Below are 26,559 nucleotides of genomic sequence, written 5' to 3' on the forward strand. Positions count from 1 at the left end.
TTTCTTCCTGTCTTTGCCCCCAGCTCTCTTTTCACTGGGCCTCACTGTCTCTCACTTTCTTGTTCTGAGCTAGTTGCACTCCAGTCCTGGTTCTGAGTCTGACTTATGGACTTCCCCCTAGGCTCTGCCTTCCCCTTCTCCTTACCACTTTATAGTTCCTTTATATCTGTTATCTTCTCTAAGTAAGATGTAAACTCCTTGATGGCAGAAACTGTCTTTAACACTTAGCTTGTATTTTAATCCCTAGTGCAGAGCTCAAAAACACTTTTCCCCCTCTTTCCACTAATAAATGAAAGAATTTACAAATATTATTTTCTTTATTCCATTTTCTTAATTTTCTATTATGATGTACATTTAAAACAAAATCATTGTAACAGTATACACACACATACATATATATGAAATTTATAAATAAATACACGTTAATGGGAGTGAGTGCTAAAATTTTTTGACTGATGTTATGTGATTAGTATCCACAGCACTAGAGGATCTCTAAGGTCCCTTCTAATGCTAAATCTATTCTTAGAAAATCCAATGGGGCAGCTAGATGGTTAGAGTAGATAAAGTCTCGGACCTGGAGTCAGATGGACCTGAGCTCAAATCCGCTTCAAACACTTAATATTTCCTAGCTGTGTGACCTTAGGCAAGTCACTTAACCCCAACTGCCTCAGGAAAAAAAGAAAATTCTATTAAAAACATACAAAACAACTATCAAGTGATCATTGATAGCCAATGTGCAAGACAACCTCATATACATTTGCAGCTAAAATGAGGAAACTGAAGTCCAGAGATGAAAAATGAATTGTATGTATAAGACCATATACATAATGGAATAAGTGCAAATTTGATTGGAACTCAGAATGTCTGACTTTAAAACTAGTGCTTTTTTCATTACAAGTTGTCTCAGGAGTCAAAACATCTTCAACTTGTATCATTTACACTTCCCCCCTCCCATCTCAGCAGTATGCCTCCAATAACAAAGCTTCCACCTTAGTGTAGTTATTTGAACTTGGAGCCCTAAGCTTCAATATATCTAAACCTTGTTGGGTGTCCTCACTGGTACCAAGGTGGGCCGCCTCCAAGAGGACTACCAGGTTATCTGAGGAGTACAACAGTGCTGCTGAAGAGCACTAGGATCCTTCATTAAACAGCTGCTGCACTCCCTGCCACATAGACACATACCCCCACCCAACCACAATCAACGTGCAAAAACTGAAAATGAAATGTTCCTAAAATCTTTTGCTAAAAAATCAAAACTATAGGTTTTATATTAACCTTTTATAAACATATAAACCTACATAAACTGATAAAAGGTAGAATCTTATTCATCTCAGAAATATTCTGTCAACATGAGCAAGGAAATTGAATTAAGATTTCCTGATTCTTAATTTGCTGATCTCTTTGAACACAAATGCTAAGAAATACAAGAAAGATTAAAATAATGAAAATATATTAAGTATTGAAGATATTTTAAAATATGGAAAATAGATTAAAAGCCCACTGTACAGAAAGAAGAAGGTGATTAAGATTCTATAAATCCTACACCCACTCAGAGTTGGAAGGGATTTTTTTTGATACTCTCACCTCAGGGAAAAATATTTTCTTCTACCTTCCTGCTTCACTTGATGCCTCAATTTCCATTCTCCTGAAATACTAGAAGAGATTTGATAAAAATTTATTAAGAATTTACTGTGGGAATGTTTACTTAAAAATCAATGTTCTTTGAAAGCTAAAAGACAATAACAAATCTCCAGATTGTAGAACATCATGTGCAAATTCCATAAATAAATTTTTTCAGGATCATTTTTTTTCAAGATTTTTTAAGTAAGAAAATCTTACTGAGGCTATGCATTGGGCAAATATGTATACTTTTGTTTCTATGCAAATATAGGACTGTGTTTTTGCAAAATGTAAAAATATCCAGGAAAAAACATCCTATATTTGCAATGACTGAGAAACAAGTTGAGTTATATATAATTGTAAAAATGAATCACCACAAAATGAAAATAAATACAAAGGAATATGTTAAGATACATGAAACTGATACAAAATAAAGAAAGATGAATAAGAATATAAACATTGATTATGTATGGGGAGAAAATAGCAACAAAACTTTCTAAGAACATCATCAGAGAACAGACTAGAACTGCTCTGATGAGGAAATAAGACTTTGAAGGGTAGTTCATTGTTACCCAAGTTAATCTTGGAAAGGCACAGTAAAGTGACAAAATGTGAAGAGTTTGGGTTTTAATTTTTTACTTTGTTCTTTGGCTTGTTTATTCTATTATTTATACTCATTGAGATTTTTCAACTAAAAATTAAAAAAAAATGAATCAGCAGATTGGTACCATTTAAACATGATAATGAAGTCTGTGTTGATACTGAACAATTCATACTGAATTCATTATTGAATATTTGGTACAATATCTGGCCATAATGACTAGGTTTTCTGGTCACATAAGGGAAGAAAAAGGTCCATATATTATAGTTGGGCCCTTCAGACTTCAGTAGAGATCCTAAGATTGCAGAAGTCACTGGACCAGGCATTTCTCCCTATAGTGATGAACATGTTTCCATATTGAAACAAGGAAACCTAAGCTAAGTGCTAAAGTACATTTGTAGAATATCCATTCTCTATAAATCCCAGGTTGTGAATAGTTGAATGGACTAGTAGCTCATTTTGTTCTAATATCAAATTAGAAAAGAATTTCACTCTGAGTCAGGCCTGGACCTTACAAAGACCCTAGTGGGAAGAGATTTCATCTAGTGGAAGTCAATGCAGATGAGTTCATATTTCTCAAATTATTTCTCCCAATTTGTTAAAGCTGAAAATAGAAATGAGAGATAACATATGATCAGTCCTATGCTTTTTCTTTTTTGTACAAATGTATACAAAAAGTACACCTTAAAAAATTAAGGAGAGAAATTTGGGGAGAAAATAATAAATCTGGCAATTAATCCGATGACACGTAGGCAACATTAACAAAATAAACACTATAAATAAAATATTATATAAAACAATTCATTAAATAATTCATATTACATATAAAAGTAAAAATATTGTTCCATTATGACTATGAGGCCTTGTATTTCTATGGTAAGCTGTTTTTATTTTTATATATTGTAGAAAAAATAAGCATTTATTAAATGAATACTTTGAATCTTACTGGTAAATATTTCAAACCTATTTGACTTAATGTACAGGACGAGTTACTAACTGTCTAAGTTTAGCGTCCCATCTCCCATTTCCAGATTTAGACCACCTCTCATGATGAGAAATGAACCCTTACATCTCCTCTTTAATTCTCAGAATCCTTGATTCTTCCTTGAAAGCTCAATTCAAATATCATCTCCGCTATACAATCTTCCCTGACCCATTCTCCCTATTATTTGTTAATACTTTCTCTCTTCCCAACATATTTTCTATTAAGAGAAAATCAAAATGAAAACAAGTCTTAAACCGAATTTTCTATAAAAAAACTAAAGTATTTGCCAAACCAGGGAAAAACATTTTTTAACCCTTCTGCCTCTAATCCACTCTGAATATAGATGCCAAAATACCTTCCTAAAACACCCATTTCCTCATGTTACTACTTCCATTAAAGAAAGGAAATCATATGATAGGAATAAGTTTAAACATGTCCATGAGACTATCCTTTCCCATTCTCATCCCACTTCATTTCTCACCATTTGTTTGTTAACGTGTACCTTCCAGTTTAGTCAAGCCAGTCTTCTCATGTTCTCTCATCTGCAAAATTAATCTTGCTTCTGAGATTATTCTCAGGATGCTCCCCTTTCCTGGAATGCATAACCAAATTCTTCCTATTTTTCAAGAGCTAGCACAAATTCTAGTTTCTCATTTTCAGATTTTCATTATCAGCCTTCAGTTACTTCTTTCTCTCTGAATTCATAGAATTTCCTTGTGAAATTAATTTTGCACCTACTTCATGGTTTTAATCCTAGAACATGTAACAGATAGGATTCATGTACTCAGAAGCAGGATTATTATTTTACGTGAGAGAAAATGAGAGGACAAAGTAATCAGTGCAAAGGGAACCACCAGCAAGTGAGGTGATTGTAAGCATAACACAATCCAGAATATACATCTTAATATATCATAATTCCAGCCCTTACATTCTCTTACCTTTATGCTCCCTAGATACACAGCAAGCATTATTGGCTTTGTTTTTCATTTAGGAAGGTAGTCTTGAATTAAACATTCAAAATCTAAAAATAACTCCCTTAAAAAACTTTTAGTGAAAAATTCTGCACATAAAAGCTCCCAGTTAATACTTCATGAATTATTTTGTAGAATATGAAGAGATATGGGGAAGTATGATCATTCAACTTTTAAGTCCTGGCAGACTTATAAGCAGCTAGGTAGTAAGGCAGATAAAGTACCAGGCCTGGAGTACTTTTAGCTCTGTCACCTTGAAGATTTCCTCATCTGTAAAATGAGTAGGAGAAGGAAATGGCAAATCACTCCATAATTTTTGCCAAGAAAATCCCACAGGGGATCACAAAGAGACATGACGGAAACATGTGAACAACAAAATATTTACACAAGATTTTTATGGTCCTAAAACAAAATTAAAAGAAAGCCACTATCAAGTAACTAGGGTTTTTATATCAACTACTTATTTCCCCAATGAACTTATATTGAATCCTTTTTCAATATTTTTACTTCTTCCCATATGAATTCAAAACTGTTTTACAATAATACACACACAACTACTCATTTTCCATTTTTTCTGCTTACAATATTTGTTTAGTAAGCTTATTCAACAAATACTAACAAACACTTGCACACAATAATTTGGCATTTTCATCTGATGTTTCTTTCGTGAGGTACAGAATTTTTAAAGTTCTTTAACTATAATAATGTTGTATTTAGTTAACAATAAAAACTATCCATATATCTTGTATTTGGTGGCTCAACTCAACACAGAATAGAAAATCATTGATTAAACTTCAGAATAAGTTGTGGATAGAGGTCTCCTGCTACACTGCTACCCATGGAATGACAAGTGATCAACAAGAAGGTCCTTAGGCCAGTGGGTGCAGAATAGGAAAATATGGACAAGAGTAAGAAGATAAGTGGATATAGATAAAAGTGATTCACACTGTTAGAAAGAATAGAAACACCAATGAAATCACATCCATCTTAGTAGAAGATCCTAATCTAAATATCAAGGGAAGAAAAACCAAAGTGCTTTATCCCCACCCCCCCAAAAAAAAACAAATTAGAAAAAAAGGTATTAATATGCTCTATGATTTAAAAGTGTCCATTATGTTGATGGTACCATCATCTTCCTTTCATCTGACTTTCTAGCTATCCCCAAATCACAGTCACTCCACTCTAGTTTTCATCCAGATCTCCTCCCTTGCTACATCCCTCCTGCCTCAGAAACTAGTACTTTGCCCAGAAGTTAGCTTAGTATCTGACAAATAGGTTTTCTTCTAAATGTAGACCTCATTTAACTTTCTTGCCATTTCCAGACCATGCCACATCATATGTATTCCCCAAGTATTCCTATATGTGTTGTCTTCTTGCATTAGAATATAATCTCCTCAAGGGCAAGCACTGTCTTAGATTTTTTTTTTTATTTCCCAGTGCTTAGCACAAGATGCTTAATAAATGTTCTCTCTCTCTAGGCCCCAAATTTTATTCATCTTTGACACTTTCTTTTACTTTGCACCTCATATCAATTTGGTTGCCATATCTTAAGTCATAGATGCCCTAAAATAATAATCAAATGTCAGTTATAATATCATCAATGTTATTAAATTTTTACCTTGTCCCAATATCTGTCACATTACCCTTTTCCTGTCAATTCACACAACTATCACTTTCGTTCAGTCCATCACTAGGCCAAAATTATCAACTAGACTATTTCAATGTCTTTGAAATGGTATTTCTCCCTTTAGTATTTTTTTCTCCAATTATTAACAGTTCACAGAATTTTCTTTCTTATGTCCTGATCATTTCATTCCCTTGCTTAAGATTAAGTAACTCCCTATTACCTGTGGAATGAGATGAAGTGTACAAATTGTTATGTAAATCCCTCCAATTTGGATTCCATCCCTCACCTCCCTCTCTGGGTCTCTCCCTGTCCCCCCTCCCTCCTTTCTCTCTCTCTCTGTCTCTCTTCCTTCCTCCCTCTCCTTTTCTTTCTCTCTCTCCACTTCTCTCTCCTCTTTTTATAAAGAATTTCATTTCTTTATCTCATGGAACAATTAAACATTTCTGATCACCCTTTCTTCCCTAATACGCTGCTTTTTGGGCTTCTGTGTCACTGGTCTCTCTTGGTTCTTCTGGTTGTCTTCCTGCTCCTTCTTAGGCATTCAGCATCTGCATCATCTAACTGTCTACATCCCAAGGGTTGGCATGGGACTCTCTTCTCTCCAGGCACTTCCTCACTTGGTAAGTTCACCAGCATTCATGGGTTTCAGTTATCATTTTTATAGAGATGACTCCCAGATCTACTTAGACCATGTTTCTTCTAAATGTCAGCCCCAATTCATGAACCACCTATTGGCAATTTTTTTTGACATGGATACCTTATAATTATCTCACCTTGAAGATACCTCATCTATAAAATGAGTAGGAGAAGGAAATGGCACTCCATAATTTTTGCAATAATACAGATTAGAATATAGCAAACAAAATACAAGACTAAATCATTTCTTCATCTGGGAGAGAGATAAAGAAATCACCACCAAGGCAGGAGGAAAAAAAACAATCTTACCCAAAGGAGGTCCATTCTAGTATTCTCTTTAATTTCAACCAAAGTAAAAATATAACGGGTCCAGATTTTTCATGCACTTCTGCAATTCTGCATTCTAAAGTCACTGAGAGAGTCAGACTTACTGCTGTTTTTTGGTCCCTCCCTCCCTCCTTCTCAACTTCTCTCTTACTCTTTCTTCTCTTCCCTTTGGAGTGTCTTCTATCCACATTTCTCTCTAAAGAAGCTTTGGAACCCACTAAGTAAGCTCTTAAACAGATATGCAGCATCAAATTCAAAGTCTTCCTGCCAATCAGGAATCATGCCCCTTTTTACACTTAGCTTTCAGCTCTGGGTGGCCATATCCCTCTCCTGCCTGAGGAAGAGATAGGTTACATAGTCAGTGAACTCTCTGGAAGTCAGTAACGAGAGGTTCATTTTTGCATCCTTTGTACCTAAGTGTGTTTCTTTATATGTAAGTTTTTAATCAACGTTCACTTAACTGGATTGTTCATGACGCTTTTAAGATTCTGAACAGCTCTAAGTTCTATGTTTCAAGGTAGCAATAATCTTATTCTAAAGCACAAGTCATCGTAACATCTATTTCTACTTGCTCTCTGAATGAAGACGTTAGATTTTTAACTATCTGAACTTAAGGTATGATATTTTGAAATAAAAAACAAATAAATATTATTCTGACTCACATTCACACACTACTTTTTGGTGAACACAGTATTTTCTTCTACAGAACTTATGTTACAGGTTGTATTAGTAAAATTATTTTCCATTTTACAGACAAGAAAACCATGATTCAGAGAGGTTGAATTACTTGTTAGTGATTATAAACCGAGTATTCAAATACTAGGAATTCAAACCCCATTTCCTTTGTCTGCAGCTCTTAGCCCATGCCGAACAAGGTTTTGCCACTGATTTCTTGTCACACACTGGCTTAGGTATCTCTGATGCTTCTAACCGGAGTGATTTTGGCCAAGGCACTTGATCTGCCCAGGCCTGTTTCCACATCTGAACAATGAAGGTGTTGGACCATATGGTTCGAGTGTGACTTCTAATTCTGTATGTACATCTCACACACACACACACACACACACACACACACACACACACACCTATATCTCAATTTTTCAAATTTCAAAGTCAAACATATTCACTATTTGCTTCACTTCAAAAAGAAAATGTTTTCCAAAGTTTCTCAAAGGAAAATAAAGTTCTGTTTTAAAGGTAATTTAGAACAAGGATTCTGAAGGGAAAAAAATGATGTACTTTTTTCTTTTAAGTCATAACTTTAAGAAGTACAAGAACTGATCAAAGTTTACCATTTAAGGATCTTACTTTTGAGCAAAAAGTAAAACTGTATCTCACTGAAAAGATCTGAAAAAGAAGTAATACAAATATAAACTCACTGAAAAGGAGCAATACAAATTCATGACCCTAAACCTTATGTGCGTGGTAATTCTCAGAGGAAAAATAACTCCAAGAGAAAAAATGCAAGTTCTTTATTACAATGGGTTTTTTGTTAAATAGAATTAAAAGGATAACGAGAACCAAGACAAAAAATAGGTTTTGACGAATTGCTGTTTTCTTCGACCTAACTTTCTGCTGTTTGCACTTCATCTTTAATTCTATCAAACTTAAATAATAGAAATGGAGACCTCTCCAAAAAAAGTGTTGACTTCAATTCACAACAAATGTGATTAAGCAATTTTAAGTATTAAATACATCTTTGTTAGAGTATACTTTTATTTCAAGATAAAAATGTAATGATTTCTATTAATAGTCTTCAATTCCTAAATAAACTGGTAGTATCAAGGTATATTTTTAAAGGATAAAGAATTCCCTAATAACTATCAGTTAACTGGAAAACAATACTGCTTAGTACAATATTTTTTAAACTAGGTGATCAGACGCTTTAAGAGACTGTAATGATGAAGAAAATAACATTTGTTAAAGCATTCATTCAAAATTCATGAAGTATTTTCAAATAATATATTTCTTATTTTCTTGAAGTTTTGGTTTTTTGTTTTCAGAAAAAGCTGGTGCTAAAATACACAAAAGTAGAGAGAATAGAAGAGGGAAAGTTTAATAGAATAAAAGGCCTTCTTATAGTTGGAGGTAATTTTTATTTCTTTGCTAAGAGAAGGTACAGGGTAATAGTTAAAGAAACTTGGCAAACATCCATAGGAGAGAAGAACAATCAGGTAACTTCATTAACTGTTTATTTAAACTTTTAACAAATATGCACAAATATAGTTCAATTTTGACATGCTTTAAATTTCATTCTACAAATATGGGTTCTTTTTTTCAGGACAGAAATGTTTCTATCTAAAAATCTAACGAGACCTGAGATTAGAGAAGAGTATAAAATAGGATATACCAGCTTGTTCACTATTTGTCCTTGTTGAAGCCATTAACCAAGAAAAGACAGATTTTTTTTTTTTTTACTATGTAACCTCATTACTCATTTTTAACAAATATTTTACCCCAGATTTTCTCCAAAATTAACAAACCCTAGGGAGTTATTTTAGACATGAAAACAGATAGTAGATATTCACAGTTTGCAAGGATATAGTTACCTAAAGAAAAATTTCATATACTTAATAAATATATTCATACTAAATTGTAGCCTTCTTGGGAGAGAAGGAGGAGGGGAAAGGAGAAAAAAAGAATAAAGCAAAAAGTGTATATCAGAGAACAAGAGAAAACCTACAAGGAAGCAGGAAAAAGGTGGATAGCTCTGAACGAAATATATAGTATTTATTATATAGACTTTCTTGAAAAGGAATACATTTCATATTTTTAAATTCTCTCTCATGTTCTGCTGTGTACGTGGCAATGTTTTTTTTTTTCTTTTTCTATTTTGTATCTAAGTTTTAAATACGTTTAAAATAATCTTTAAAAGTTTTAAAAAGTTTAGAGGTAATCTTTTGTAGTATTACCTTTAGTCTCATGGTTTGTCATGGAGAAAATCAGGCCCTGGAATTTTCTGTTTTCTGTTCCCATTCAGTAATACAGGGTAGTTTACTTGCAATTTTTTGTTTTCTGAAGGAAATGCAGTAATTCTAATCTCCATCTCACACACAAACACATCTTCTTGTGTGTGAATAGCTTTGGAACACATCATAACCTTAAATGCTTTAAACTATAAAAAATGCATACTCTGTAGCTGGCATGTCTATCAGTGATGAATAACTATGACTGATTTTTATTAGAAAAGGCAAATATTCCTTTACAGGTGTGTGTGTGAAACACGCACATATTTAATTATGGCCTTCAGAAAACAAGTATTATAATTGTTATTTCTTTTCTAGAAGGTAAGTGTAAATAATCCATACTCCCCAAATGTAGTAAAACTTTGTTAAGAAAAAGATAAAAATAAGAGTGGTTGAAAGTAGCTCAAAAAGAGTTACTCATGGAAATGAGGGGTCAGGCTGGCATAAGAGCATAATGATCTTGTTTTAAGAAGTACTTCTTGACTAAGCTGTGATAGAAGACATTGAGATAAGATTTGTGAGTATTCACAATGGATATGATTATACTTACCTACAAAGATATAAAGGAATGAAAAGTTACTCTTATTGTGGCATAACAGAACTTTACCATCAGAGAATTATATCATTGCCTTTTTAATTTTTTAAGAAAGAACCAAATACCTGACTCAAATGCTGCTTGGTATCTATAATCACTTATAAGACCATCAAATCAAATATTCATATTGAATATTTTTCATATACCAAGTTATAGAAGAATTAATGTATATTTTATGAACTTTAATCTTGAATGAGTCAACTCTTACAAGTATTTCACAAACTCTTCAGATTAAGGGAATAAATTACCCAGGTTTAAAACAAAAAGCAAGACTTGAAGATGAAAGCTCTATTCTGATGGGATACACAGGGACTTAAGGAGAAAGGTGGGAAATGGGAGAAGGAAGAGAGGCTAGCTCATCCCCTTCTGTTCCTCTTAAAGCCTCACAGAACCAGGGAAAGCAAGGAACAAGGGAACTCCTGCCTTTGCAACAGCACAGGGTACTAGCAGCTTTACTAAACATTCTTAAAGTTGCACAAAAGAGAGGAGGCTTTGTTCTTCTGTTGCATATACTTCTTGGCAGCCTGTCTGATGATTCCCACATCACTGCTTGGCGTTGCTGGGGCTGAGCTTAAGGCTCCCCCATATCTCTAAAGGTCCTAAAGAGAGGGGTAGACTGAAAATAACTTATGCATCCTTATGTAAACAATACATGCTTCATTCACGCATTCTTTCAAGAACACCATGATTCTAATTGCATTGTTACTTGTGGGGATCTATGTTTCTACTGAAGGGATACTGTAACGATGGAGTCACTTGCCTCTCTTATTCAGTCTCAATGTTAACTTTGTATATGTAAAAAATGGTTCCCAGAGCAATTAATTTCCATTTACAATTATGTGTACCTAATTTAATCAAGATAGTAAAATGATTTCTATTATATCAAGAAAACAGACTTTCTAGTAAGGCTAGCTTTAAGAGATTTTACTTGATTTAAACGTCTGACTATGAAGATTAAAAAAATATGGAGCAACCTATTGGGTTGTTGAGGCAAATGAAGAATTTTTAATCTTTGGTAAGTTTCCTTTAAAAAATTTACAGAGAAGAAAATAAACATTATTATACATAAAAATAAATATTTCCATTGAGTCTATTTTTCAGTAAATATATTCAGTCATCATCAAAAATCAAAATTGATAAAGGTTAGGATCTCTGTTAAGAGATGTAAATTAAAATACCAAATGATTCTATACAAATTACCAAGAGCAATATTAACAGTAAAGCAAAACATTCCTGAGGATGTGGGGGGGGGTGGCAAGATTTTACTTATTCTTATTTTAAATACACATAGAATTTCTGTTTATACAAATAAATACTGTAAGACTTCCTTTTTAAAATCAGAACATCAATTGACAGATATTTTGGAAAAAGGAAGAAATGTTCTAAAAACTCAGATAAAACTAGTGATCAATGAAACTGAAGAATTAATTGAAAACATCTCATGAGAAATCAGATGAATAGATGAGATATAAAGCTAAGATAAGTTCAAATATACTAGTTCACTTTGGTTAATTTAGTAACAAAAATTATAAACTCTAGTAGGTCTTGGTTTTATTCCAAAGCATTTTTTTCCAGTTAACTAGAAAAGTTAACATTCTTCTTTAAAATTATACCTAAGCTGCTCAAATATCTATCACCAAACTGTCAGCTTCCATGTTCACTTAATGTCTATTTCAATTTTTCTCCCTCAAAAGGTGCTGTAGTCCAATAAGCAAACTAGATTTTATTCTTCTGACATCAAGAATTTCATTGCATTGGGAAATTTTTTCCTATAAGGAGTATATTTTTGTTAACACTACTACCAAACAATATTAGTAGAGAGAAGCTTTTCCCTGAACAGGTTGGCTTCAAGGTAATAAATTTTTTGGCTACAGCAATTGTTGAAGATCAACTACTGGATCAGAGGAAAGTGGTGATGCACAGAGAAGCATGTGCCATGATGAAAGAAGTATTAAGAATGAAAATGAAGACCCCTGGAGTAGAGAAATACTATTAATCAGTTAATCCAAAAGAGACTCCTCTTCAAAGCCTGGCGCAGGACAGAGGATGCAAAGAGAGTAATCTGAAAGGAAAACTGAGTCATTTCCATCAATGGTGCAGTGTCATCAAGAAAAGAATTTGCAGAAAATAACAAAAGCCACGTAGAGTTCAAACTTCTGGAATTGCCTTCTTTTTCAGAACTCTGAGCCAATAAAGGAAGTGAGACTCAAAACTGAACAAAGATGATGCCCTCCTCTTTAGGATTGTCATGTCCTAAGGGATATACGGGTAAAACAGCAGAAAATCTGACTAAAAGTGGTGATTGTATATTGTGTAGTCCTGCTTCCTGGCAGCCAAAGCAGTTCTTAAGTGATTCCTACTGACACATTTCTAGTCTTTTAAAAAATCCTCAAGTTCAACCTGCAGCTGTGTTCTGATATGGAGAGAAGAGGCTGTGAGTTACTACTTCACTGAGGACTGATCATTTTGAGAGTGGCCAGCAGAACGTAGCAAGAGGATTTCTGTTGGTATCATCGCCAACACTGCCACTGCACCTGAACAGTCTTCACCATTATGTTCCTGCTGAATTGGCGTCTTCAGTAGACTTGTTATCTACTTGAGAAAACAGCCCTTGTTATTACCCCCTTCACTTACTGTTTAGTAGCAAGAAAAGGAGACTCCATTTGAATAACTATATGTAAGTTCAGATCCCACCTCAGAAATCACTTTACCATAATTTAGGAAGATGAGCCTTGAGACGCTCTTGGAAGGTTCAGAGGCTACAAACAACCTGAAGGGCTGATTCTGAATCTTTCTGAGCCATTTGAAAAATCTTTCTATCTTTCTATATTATTATCCTTTCCAGGGCAAAATTTAAGAAGAAAATATTTTTAGAAATGCCCATAATGATTTAGTGAATTTAAGTTAAAGTTAATTAAATGGCTTTAATGGCTGACCTTTCAAAGAACATTTTGATAAATCAAAACTCAACTGTCATGGATCTATGAAGGAACCTTCATAAGAGAAACACCATAACCAACTATCAATTTAAATTTTGAACCAGTTGCAAGAGAAAGTGAAGTTTTTACAAGAAAGTCTTTTTAAAAATATATTATTTTAAAGGAAACCTCCCCCCCCAATTTCTAGAATAAAGATTGTGTCAAAGTATCAGTAAGGAGTGTTATTTCTGCACAGTGAAAAGGGACTGCAGAAGGATGCTGGTTGTGACCTGCTGTTCACAGTGACAGGTGTTTATCACCCTCTGGTGAGGGGGTTTAATGTAACAGTCAGAAGCTAGTCATGGCACATTCCACCAACAGTCACATGCCAGAGCATGGGTCTGGAGTGTGCATATAATGTACATGGCTTACCTTTAGAGAACAAGGTGGATGGGCACCAACAGATCAAGCTCTTACACCCCACACCTCCAACAACACTGAAAAAGATCTTCAGATCTTTCTTGGTGCAGGAGGGACATCTTTTTAATCTTCTTGTGGTGGTAGTTTAGAATTGTCCTGAGGAAGGAGAGAATAATAAGAGATTACATTGAGGCCATGACTTATCTGATTCCAAGATGATGATTCTGGCCTGTAAAATTTAGTCTCTGAAGAGGTTGGCTCTAATAACCAGTAATATTTCCTAGAGAGCTACCTTTTCTCCTACCCCCATTAAGCCTACATCCTTCAAATGAGTGCAAGTCTAGTATATCACTAAAAGAATAGATGAGGGGCTGAGAAATGGGAAGGAACAATTGATGTCTGACCTGACAAATGGTCACACCTGGAATTAAACTCAACCTTCACATGTCCAAGGCAAATTCATTCAAAAGCGGTAGAGACAGGGAAAACATGGGAGAAGCCCCATGGAACTCTTTTCCACTCCTCTCTTTCAAAGGAATGATCCAAGCTCTAGCCTGACAAAGGACAAAAAAACTCAAACACAGCAAGCTGTGCTGGGAGCAGAAGACTAAGGAACAGTCATCTGCAAACCAAGTCACTGCCAAGGGGATCTAAGTTTCCATGTCTTCTTACTTTCGGACAAGTAGTCACTGTTAGGGGTTGGGTATTGTACATTACTGGAATCCTATTCAGAGATATTTGATGAAACAAGTAAGTATTTTATAAAAATGCCAACAGCCACCTTATATGACCTAATACCCACACAGCTCCAAATATGAACCTGAAAACATCTGAGATAAAAAGAGAAGAAAACTATGACTTTTCAAAATAGAAGAAAATAAAGCTTTGGAATAAAAGCACAAGAAATCGCAAATTGTGCCTATAGAATATTACCAAACATAATATTTTTCAATTAGGCAAAAAGTAGAAAGACATATTAACCCCGTATTGAATATCAAACTAATTTTTAAACTTCATTTTGATAACATGGCAAGCTAGTTAATTATAAAAAGTAAATCTACTTTAGCAATACACACAAAACCTCTATGTAGGGTTGTCTTACACCAATAAATTATTCAAATAATAACTTAAACCAAATTATCAATAAAATAATAGTAATAGCTAATATTCCTATAGTGCTTTGAAGTTTGCAAAGTTTCTTACAAATATGATCTCACTGAAGTAAGATTTAATTTCGGGCCTCCTTGACTTGGCCCCGCATTCTATCCACCATACCATAACAGGTCCTCCCAGATACAGGGAGGGGAAGGGGAAAGGAAGAACAAGCCTGTCATGTTGATTGTCTTAAATACACTAGACGCTATAAATCTTTGTTGGTTTCCTATGTATTACCCAGCATAGTACCTGGCACATTTGAAGCTCTTCGTAAATGCCAAATTAACTGAATAAATTCCTTTTCATGTCAAAAGAGGAAATGGGTTGATGATAAACATAAGTGTTACAAAACAAAATCATTAAACTGGATAACTTTTAGCATTTCTTCTTTGATTCAATCACATTTGAAGGATGATTTCAGAGCCAAATATAAACTTGCTTTTAACAATTATAATAAAAGTTAACATTTTAACTGAAGACAAAAAGTCACTCTGAGGACTAAAAATAATACATTACCATAAAATATTTAATTCTTCCCTTAAGGTCTACTTTAACACCTCCTCTTGGTTGGCAGTCAATTTGAGTTCCAGAGATTCAGAATACCTATGCCCAAAACACAAGTTCTGCTGGGTCTTTCTTAGTTGGAAAAACTTGGCTGCCAAAGATGTTGTCTAGGTAAATGGAGGAGTCTAGCCACTAGGTAATAAATTTTTAGCCAGGCCAACCTACATATGTGAAGCGGTTGTAATGTTTTAGTGTAGGATCACATTCATCAGGGAAAACAACATTATTGTGCTTCTTAACAAACATCAAAGTAAAATAAATAAAATTTAATAAAGCTACTTCTTGTTAGCAAACTGAAGAAGGGCATTCTCTTGATTTAGTAGGCTATCCTTTAGTGAACAGCCAATAGAAATGAGAAAGCAACTAGCTAATGTGTAAATTATATTTCCATTTATAGTCCAATTGTCAAAGCTAATTTTAAAATATATTACACCTTGATTATATGACCAAGCTATATGAAAATTATATTTCACCAAATATTCTTAAATTTTTTAAGTGTTCCATTTTTTATTAGATGTCCAAGTTCAAATATTTCCTTTGGTTAACACTTCTGATCAGAATAGAAAGTCTTAAACATTTAAAACATTAACTTAAGATGACAGAAGTTCAAAGCACATTTCATCAATTTCCTGATGATTCCTTTCTGTGCAAATAATTCTTGATCTTTAGAATATTTTGAAGGGAAGGTCTGGACAAAGTAAAAGGTTGTCTGCTAAATGAAATGTGTTAGATTGTATTCCACATTATAGGCAAATGGAATCTCTAGAAGAGAATATAGGTTTACTGAACAAATGGAGTAGGGAATGAGGATCTGCTCTGGGGAGTAGGATCAACAAGATTCTTTCAGCAGAACTGAACAAAGAATTGAGAGCAGATTTCATGGAATCTCTTCTTCATAAACAGTTGGCCTTTTACACCAAAATTTACTAGAAAGAGAGATTAAATAAGTTTCATATATTAGTCTTAGATCCAGAATTTTTAAGTGTTCTCCTATATCAGCTCTGTAAAAATATTTTATTAATAGTACTAACACTTCATTTCTTTCCCTTTAGTTACACAAAACTAGCAAACTGATAGTAGGGTGTCTAAAAATGTACTTCTTGTTGTGGTTCCTCTTCTGACATTTGCTCCTCTCTTTCTCCCTCCCAAATCACTAATAAACTTCCACATATATATTTCTTTTGTCACTAATTTGTAGATATGTCCATAACATGTCCAGGGCTTCAGAAAAGTACTGATTGATCATGTATACCAATGTTGTGATTTTTTTCCCCCTAACATTTGAAGCATTTTAATCTTATTGACATTTACAATAACTTCTATCATTTAGATGGCTATTATTAAGCTCATTTTTCTGCATTTATGTTTTATGCTTTTTTCTATAATAGCTAACATTACCATCCCCTTACATTCTGCATGGATAGTGAGTGCTTTCACATCTATTATTTCATTTGTCATTCATAACCTTCTGTGAGTTCTATGTAAGTGGGTGAAGTATTTTTATTTTACATAGAAGGAAACTGACTTAAGTGATTTTTCTATGGTCATAAAATTAATAAACAACAGTCAGACTAGACTTTATAACTCATAATTTAATAGTATCTTTAACAATAATAAAGTTACATGATTCAAGAGAGAGTATGTGAAGTTATTTTCAATTATGTCAATTCAGTTACCAATATGTTATATCATTTTGCTTATATTCATAATATAATAGTAAAATGATCAAGAATGTTTACTAGAAATCTACAGAAAGTCAACAAAAAGAAATCTTACTGCCTAATAGGGTAATCTTGGAAAAACATTCCCTTGATCTAATCCTACTCATCACCCATATCTTCCTTAGAAGATATCCTTTCATATCTTCTTACAAAGATTCCTGCTACTAAGCCAAGAGATAAACTCATAAACTCTATGTGACCACAGTGCATTCTCCCTAATTATGTATGGCTTAACTGCATATTCATCTGTACTCTATATTCATTCAATTTAACACCAAAAGATTTTTTAAGTCTTCCTTTTGTACAAAGTAGTGTCTGCCCCGCTAAAATGTATTCTCCTTAAGGGTTCCCATTAGTGGTCTTATTCACATCCAGGTATAAAATCAGGCATCGCAGGAAGCACTTTTCATGTTTTCAAAATTCTAGGATATCATCTTCTGGGGTCTGCCTGACCACTCACAACAACAGAATTCTATGACATGTCCAGGGCTCAGCATGCTATGACATCTGTTCTACAGGGCAAGATTTTAGCTGTAAAGGAGAGGCTGTGCATAGAACATCCGAATCAGTTACATGTTATAGTGTTTTTCACATTAGCAAACATATCATATTTTCCTGGAAGGTTAGGTTGGAAAGATTAACAAGGCAAGTGGTTATTTTCTGAATTGCTTTGAAGGCAGGAATATGAAACAGGTGAAGTCTCCAGACTTCCTTCACAACTACTACCTATTTAGTATAAAATATAAAAACTATGTCAATTCATACCTTTCATTTGTAGCAGTTGAATAGGTAACTAATATAACAAGCAATTTTCTAAGCATTAAGAGGATCAGAATTTGTAAGTTATCATATCCACTGACCATTGAAAACTATAATTTATTTTAATAAGCAGTTGATGATTCAAGAAATTGTCTGCTTCCTGTGTCTCAACATTCATATCTTGTATGGTTACTATCCCTAGACGATCTTTGAAGCTCCTTCCAAATCCCACTGCTCCCCCCCCCCCGCCCCAATAAGTTCTATGCTATCTAAATGGCTCAATTTTTTCCCTTTTCCTTTTCTACTTTGGTACATCTTCATCCTTATTCTCTAGTGCCTTTATGCTACTCTTTAGCTTCTCAAAAAAATATACAGTTCATTCCAGACTGCTTGATTCACTTTTACTCACTAATCAAAACTTCATTAGATTGTGAGCTTCCTGATACTCTTTTTAAATCCCTAAAGTAGGCACAACACCTGGCACATAGAAGGAGCTTAATAAATGCTTACTGATAGCAAGACTGCATATATTCAGTTAAACTTCAGGAAAAATTGCTATTATTAAAACATTTTATTTCAAGGTGAGACTGACAGGCTTCAATCAAAACATATGTTCATTTGAAAAGAGAAATTTGTGAATCCATTATTGATGTTTAGTTGATAATTTGTACATCTTCTTTCCTTATTTGAAATGATCTATATAATCTTCTCTCTTGAAAAATAGCTTCTTAACATCCTACTTTGGAAATAGATGATTAATCCATCCTATGTACTATATGACAGCATTGTCTCATCTGTATCTCAATTTTTAGTGTACTCTAAAACTAGGGAAGGCAGAGGAAGCCAATAAATATTGTGTATATGATAAATTTGTCATTATTTAGCAAGCCTGCCCTTTAAACTGCACATGATTTTTAATGTATGTTATTTCACTACTCTCTTTTTTAGTAAACTTATATTTACTTTTTGATTTGTATGTTAACTTTCATGCCATAGCAAGTAATTCTTACAAGGGAATAAAGATTTTCCATATTGTAATTTCAGCATTTTTCAATGCATTTTAGTTTTTATATACCTGACTATAAAGTCTCCTTTTAATAGTTTTTTTTTGGGGGGGGAGCAAGGCAATTGGGTTAAATGACTTGCCCAGGATCATACAGCTAGTAAGTGTCTGAGGCTGGATTTGAACTCAGATTCTCCTGACTCTAGGACCAGTGCTCTTCCAATTGCACCATCTAGCTATCCCCAACTTCTTTTTCATAAAACATTAATTTTGAAAATCAACCTTGCTCCCAAATTGCTTTTTCAATTTAAGATATTATAATGTTGTTCAAAAGTTTTGAACTTATAAGAATGAATTTCTTTGAGTAGCTATACATCTTCTATAATATCATTTAAGTTTAACTCTACTATATTCTTTTTGTATCCTTAAAACTTTTTTATAATTTAGGAATGTAACAGCATCTAGTAGAGAGTTCTCTTCGAATCAGCCATTCAAAACAATGGACTTGACAGTTAACAATAGTTTTTGATTCATATCATACTTTTCCTTTTAAAATTCTAAATATTTCTTATCTATAAAATACAGTAACATTAGGACAGAATTCTTGACAAAATCATAAAAGTCTGAGTTGGTAGGATAATGTAAACCCAGCACTATTCAAAAGATAAGTATCTAAATCGTTTTTTACTACTTTTTTCTTCTATGGTAGATATAGTGGGCATGAGTTAGAAGGGTAGAAAGGAATGGCTGTTAATGGTCTAATGAATCAGATAGTCTGGTAGACTTAAATTCCAACACCCTTAAACAATGGAACCTAGTTGGAAGGAGTTTGCGTGTTTTGATAAGAAATGTTTCCAAATACCTTCCCAAAAGATTACTATAAACTTACTAGTTGGTATACTCATTTCTAATTCTCTCATCTTGAACATTTTTATATATAATACAACACTGGATAAAATTACATTCATTAGCAAAGTTGGAATGGATAATGACTACTGGTGTAGCATTTTCTTGACTGAAGAATTTTTGTGCTTAATAATGCAATCCTTCTAGAATAGTTCTTTTTCGATTCTTTTTTGTCATTAGCAGTATGTTTTATGAAAATGATTAAAGATTACAAATTTCTTAAAGGAGACTATGTATTACTAATCAGAAAATTTCTTTAACTTTTTTCCATTGTGAGATAATAGAATAAGTATATAAATTATATATATATATAAACATATATATATATAATATATATAAATATATAGAAATAATAATTAATAATGGCATATGAAATAATGAACTGTGTGATCTCAGTTTGGAATATAGAATATGTACTTTCATGTCAAGGTCCAATTTCCTTTTTAAAGTAAGTTGGAGGATCATTCCATGAAGGATTTGTTCTGAAATTCCAATCCCTCTGGCATTTATATTTTATAGTTTAAACCCTGAAGAAAAAAAAGTTAAATTTAGGCAAACTAAAGCTGAGGAAGAAATAAAATTATCAACAACACATTTAAAACTATAGAATTTTTATAGCAGAAAAGGATCTTATGACATCATTGGTCCAACTTGCTCGTTTTGTGGATTGAGAAGGTGATACCCAGACATATCAACCAGCCTGTCAAGGCCATGTAGCTGCTTAGTTGCAAGGCTGAATTCTTTTTTCCTGATCTCTTTAGAGTCTTAAAACTATAGGATTCCTTGATTCCTTCCTTCCTCTTTTCCTTTCTCTTCTCCCCCCTCCTTTCCTCCTCTACTTCTCCCTCTCTCCCTCCTTCTCCCTCCTTACTTTGTTTCTTTCTTTTTCTTTTTTGGTTTGAGAATAGCTTATTGGTTGATTTTTCTGGGATTTTTAAAAAATTTCTTGTTTTTTCAGCTTAGTATTTTATTTCCTCCCAGTTACAATGTAAAAACAATTTTTAACATTCACTTAAAAAACTTGAGGAGTTCCAAAATCTTTCTCTTCCTCCCTCTACATTCCTCCTCATTGAGAATGCAAGCAATTCATACATCAATAGAGGAAGAAGAAATTCTATATTGAAAATATAAAAACACATTAGATTTTCAGTGAAAAAAATTTCAGAGAATCAAATTAAAATAAGCTTTTTACCTTTGTTTATTACTTTGCCTTTTAAGAAAATGTAGATCAAAATTGTGAAACTTTTATATACTAAGACTTTACAAAAAATTTTAAGAAAAGGTACTCTTAGTGCTGAGTTAGCACTTAGCTAACTAAATGCTACTCTTATTTTTTCTTAAAAATTACATGTAGCTAAATTTTTTGTCTAAAAATCACTTTACATGTCTTCCCAAGAAAATTAAATAAATCCTACTTATTCTCACATATATTTCAGTGTTTAAATTAAACCATGAAAACTGTTAAACACACTGAGTTTTTTTATCTTATATGATGAAAATAATTTTGTTTTATGAAACCATGTTAAAATGTTGAAAACTGTTTATAAGGAGAAGAAACTGAATAAAAGTAAACTACAAAAAAGGACAAAATGGTGATGCCATATTTGTTGATTGGTTAAAACTTTATGTCTTCTAATTTTTCAAAGTGAAAAGGACTAGAAGTACATCTACTGATATTCTACCTCATGTAATCAATTCTCTCTACATCTCTTGAAGATGATTTTCTAATCTCTTTCTGAATAAGACTAGTGACAGGTTATCTTTGCCCCAATTCTCCAACCTCTTCTTTCCAGGTTAAATACTGCCACTTACTTTATCCATTTCTCCTATGGCAGTGGTTTTAAATATCACAAATGGAGAACTATCTTCATTCAAGGCTACTGAGTAACTTATCCAGGATCCCACAGGAAGCAAAATGAAGAATCAGCATACAAAACTTAGTCTTTTAATTCCAAATGCAGAAGGCTTCCTTTTGCAAAGCATTTTCGAAAGAGAACAGTATTTGCAGATTTCCTATTTCTGACATCTCTCTCCAATAGGTTATGTTTCTTCAAAAATTACTAAGGTCTCTATAACTGGATCTGCAAATTTTTATAAGACTTAACTTAAAAGAGAACCTAGCCATTTAAGCATTTCTTCACCTATTTCTTTTAAAATATCAAAGTGTTCTAGTTTCTAAGTGTTCTAGTGTGAAGATTACACAGAGAAGATTTAAGCAAGAGAAATTCAGAAGTTTTTTGTTTTCTGCCAATTTTTAGCAATATGCCATCCTCAAAATATTAGCCCATATTGTTTAAAATAACTAAAAGTGTTTATTATTCTTATCATTCTTCATATTTTCTCTAATCTTTTTGGGATGGAATTTTTCTAATGCTGTATTTTATAGGTTCTTGTCATTCTTTTGAAATAATTTTATCTGTCTAGCTTTTGCACTTGTCCTTAAAAAATCTGAGTTCCCAGAATGTATGTGTTCCTTGATTTCTTTAATCCCCATCCTGTCCTCCATATCATGATAATTTGTAGGTATACTGTTAGAACAGTGTGTTTCAAAATTTCCTATCTTTCTGTATCCATATTTGCTGATACATGTAATCTCATGGACCTGGGTTTTCTTTCCTGCTATTAGAAGGGAACTTTCAGTTCCAGAGAAAAGAAATGCCATCATCAAGATCAAGTGTTTTTTCATCCTCATGTCACGGGAAGTGAAAGTGAAAATCAAAAGTTCTTTATGGATTAGAAGGCATTTCAGCCCTTTTGCTTCAAGACCCACTTCTGACCCCGTTAGACATACCCCTCTGTGCACACATTGGGCCCCCACTTATTGCTTTCAGGGCTCTCCACCATGCTCCCACTCTCTGTTGCACTGATCTCCAAGCAGAGATGCCTCTTCTTGACCAGTATTGCTAGGCTACTTTCACGATTCTCACTCGTTCACCTTTCCAGCCTTATTATTCCCCTTTACATATTGCTCTGGCAGCCAAACCAGACTCCTTGTTTCTCTCTAACATGACACTCTAGCTCCCAGATTTCAGGACCTTTGTGCATTTCCTGTAAAAGCCTGGTTCAAGTGCCACATGAGGTTCTCCATGACACTCTCCTATGTGACACCCCCCCACTACCATGATTTATACCAGTAGTTTATTGTTTCCCACTATAAAATGGAAGCTTTTTTTGAGATCAGGGACTTTTTCATTTGTATTCTTAGCACCTAACACACCAGAAGGAATTTAATAAATGTTTGTTAATAATTTCTTCATGTTTTCTTGCTCTCTTGTACTTTAGATTTTCACAGGTTGTTATCTAAACACTTCAAATTTCAGTTTTAAAGGCCTTTTGATTAGATCAGCGAGTCATTTTCCAAACATGCCTTTCTTAAAGTTTGTGAGAGACAGAATTGTCCCTAGCTGAGACTGACATGTTAAGTTATGTCAAGGAAAACAAATCCTGCCCTTTAAGCACCCTTTCTAAATTCAGTTGTTTATTCCTCCATCCTCCTTTTTCTTCTAGAAATGAAAGTTTTAAGGCAGAAATGAAATAGTTCCTTTTCTTTCTAGTCCCTTCATTTTCCTCCCAGGGGATCTAGATTCTTTCAGGGCAGAGGCTATTTTTCATTTCATTTGTATCCTTGGAACTCAGCACATAATAGATACCAAGGAAATGCTTGTTGTATTTGGATAAGGCTTTCATTATTGCTAGATTTTCTACTGCTGGAATAATTTGTTTTCATCTGGGTAAACAGAAGTGGGCAATCTTGAAAGATTCTGTCATGTCCTGGATTGCTATTCCAGAAAGAGACAACTCCTGCTTTTCAGGGAATCCTGTCTATAATCAGTTGTAGCCATACCTCTCAACATGAAGTCACCAACCACAAGGACACATCTTCCACCTGAGCCAGTATTAGGGCTTGTGTGTGTGTGTGTGTGTGTGTGCATGCGCAACTGCAGTGCTTTGCAACTGCAAAGGCACTATTTAAGTGCCTGTGAATATACTTCATTGTCCTATGAAATGTACGGGTGCTGTGCCTTCAGAAACCCAGATGTATTCTCTATGGGAAAGGACTCATACCTGTTGTATAGGACCACATGGTTCAGAGTTTCTCCCTGGCTTCCTCTTCATGGATTATTTCACTCCATCTGTTCAGTAACTCTTCATCCTGATAAACTGGAACACAGAGAAGCATTCTTCAAACCCTTAATTTTCTCCTTTAGCAAGGAGAACATCTTTCACTATAGTTCATAAGTGTCTTCATCAGGGAGACAAACATATCACAAACTCTTCAGATGACATACTTCCTTTCCTTTCAAGTTATACCCTGGAAACTTCCCTTGAAAGTGTCTGCTTGTTTTAACTGGTTACTAGGATCACAAAGAGGCTTTGATTAGGCTATTTCTTAAGCCAGTCCCTATGTCTATGTCTCCTTATCTCCTTGGATATAAGGAAACTCTAGTTTAGAAAAAAAGCAATATATTGCTTCCAAACCCTTCTCCCTGTCCTTTCTTCTGTGTAATACCGAAAATCTCTCTTTCCATTGATATTATTTCAAATTATGCCTTCCTGGAATGTTAAAACTGCTAATCAGTTCAGGTTTTGAGAAGTGATTGTAGTTTGTTTAAACAGTTTAGGCTACAGATACTGACTAAGCCTCTACCTTATTGAGAACTTTGACAAGAATATTTCAAAATCTCATTTTTTCTCCTGGAATCCTTTCTATTGCCTACTTTACTGGCTAGAAAGCTACAAAATATAGGACAGATTTTTAGAAAGGGACCATTCTCTGTAATGTGTAGGAATAGGCAGAAGAACATTACTGTAACTATAATGTGCTCCTCCTAAGTTGAAATTGAATAGTTCATCCATGTGTGTGATGACCTGTCTTGGGGACAAACCAAGGGAGATCTCTCTGACTTCTTTTCTCAGAAGGTAAGTCATCTTATCTTTGTGGTCTGGAATGAGCTTTGACAAGGGGCAAATTTAGAAATAACCTTGAAACTTATAGATTCAAAGAATGACTTAAGATATTGGGATCTTTAAATATTAAATCACTAGAAATGCTACAGATTTAGGGCCAAATAATGTTAATGGATTTTATTGATTTTGAAGTATCTAGAGGTAAATTTTTTTTTACTACATATTCTGTATGTAGTAAAGTATGTATTCTGTCAAGTTGCACAAATCTGTATATTATACTATTTACACAAATAATTTGCATTATAGCTTTGTATATGAGTTCTTAAGATTCCTAAAGAGCCCCAAAGAGGAAAATATTACATAAGTGTAAAAAAAAAGATTCTGATCTTTTCATTTCTGAATAATACAGGATAAGATACGGTACATGGAAGAATAGTTATAAAAGCATGTTTAACAACATGTCTTTATGTGGTTGGCTTTATGGAAAAGTTGTATAAATTAGCTAATGCATAAAAAATAGACATACTCTGAAAGAGAATGGTCTTTGATGAATCAGTATGAATTTGTTTGTATGCAAATACACATTTCTAAACAACCTACAAAATACAACATTCTGTATATTAAACTTTCTATCAATAATAATGGGGCATCTTTATATTTCAATTCAAATATGGCCTTGGTGAAATTCAGGAAGACAATGATGCTTTATAATCAATACCTTCCCATCACTTCATTTATAAGCATGGCACAATACTGATAAATATGTAAGATTTAAGGATTTTTCCCCCCATGCCTTGGAACATTACCTGCTATTAGGCAGCTAAAGATATACATTAAAAAGCTGGCTGAAATTTGGGGGTCTTATATTTTCAACAAATTCTATAATTTTCATTAATTGAGGATTAATCAAAATAGAGATAAGAAATATCATTCTTTCATAACAGCTGTTTGCCAGACTGTCTGGTCCAAATGCCATTTTAACCACAAACTAAAGACCTAAGCTCCTGGTAGAAGAGTTTTTAAAAAATAAAGATAGCTAGATTAATGCATTTTCATACGAGATATTTTAATGAGTGAATGACTCATTTTCATTAAGCAGGTTACATTATTCTGGGTGAAGATTGTTTTGGGGGTTAGTTTCAGGATATTTTCTTTTAGAGGTTTTTTTTTTTTTTTAATATAAACTCTAGATTTAAAAACCAACCAAGCAACCAACTCTGTAAGTACTCTGATCCTCTTCAAGAATTCTATGCTATTCTGTTCTTATTCACTCACACACAGTCACATGCAACCTTTTTGCTTTACACAAGTAACACAGAACTATTTAAATTAGTAGCTTCACTAATTTTTTTAAAAAATTCAGCCTCAAATAATCCTCAAACAGGTATCTATCAATTCTACTGAATTATGCAATCTGCATATCAAAATGGGCTTCATCACTGCATAAGAAAATTAAATTTATTCTTTCAGTAAGTAACCTAAAAACACAAGGCTTTTCTATGTTTTGTTTAGATTATTGCTTATTTAGAAAATTTCGAATTTAGAAAATTGCTTTGGGCAATTTTCAGGTTTGTTTTTCTACTTCTAAATTTATTCACTAAAAATACTATCATAAAAAAAGGCTTCCTAACAGGAGATGAACGTCTTCAGATATATTATACTTGCTCATTACTGCAAAAGTTTTTCCTCCTTAGTGATTATCCAATTTAGTTATTTATAATCATATATACCTGTCCTTCCCATAGTTCTATCATGTAAGGCTATAAAAACAATTTATTAGGTATTAGCTTTTTCTTTTTCATGATCCCAATCTCAATTTCTATCCATCCATTTCTGCATCATTACTCTTTTAAATTCTTATTTCTTTTGAAAGTAAG

The 26,559-nt window shown here is 33.5% G+C and overlaps 1 protein-coding gene across 3 annotated transcripts in view; it reads right to left on the minus strand.

Annotated features, from left to right (window-relative positions):
• The window catches only part of ZEB1 (zinc finger E-box binding homeobox 1), a 191,828-nt gene that overhangs the window by 108,075 nt on the left and 57,194 nt on the right, over positions 1 to 26,559 (minus strand). The window contains exon 1 of one of the 3 annotated variants that reach the window (XM_023505052.2): positions 13,679 to 13,810. The exons of the other annotated variants lie outside the window; for them this stretch is intronic. The gene's annotated coding sequence lies outside the window, so the exon portion shown is untranslated. Of the gene's footprint in view, positions 1 to 13,678; positions 13,811 to 26,559 lie in introns of those variants that run through there. 3 annotated transcript variants of the gene reach the window in all.

This window comes from Sarcophilus harrisii, chromosome 5, assembly GCF_902635505.1.
Source record: "Sarcophilus harrisii chromosome 5, mSarHar1.11, whole genome shotgun sequence".
In the NCBI taxonomy this organism is placed as follows: Eukaryota; Metazoa; Chordata; class Mammalia; order Dasyuromorphia; family Dasyuridae; genus Sarcophilus; species Sarcophilus harrisii.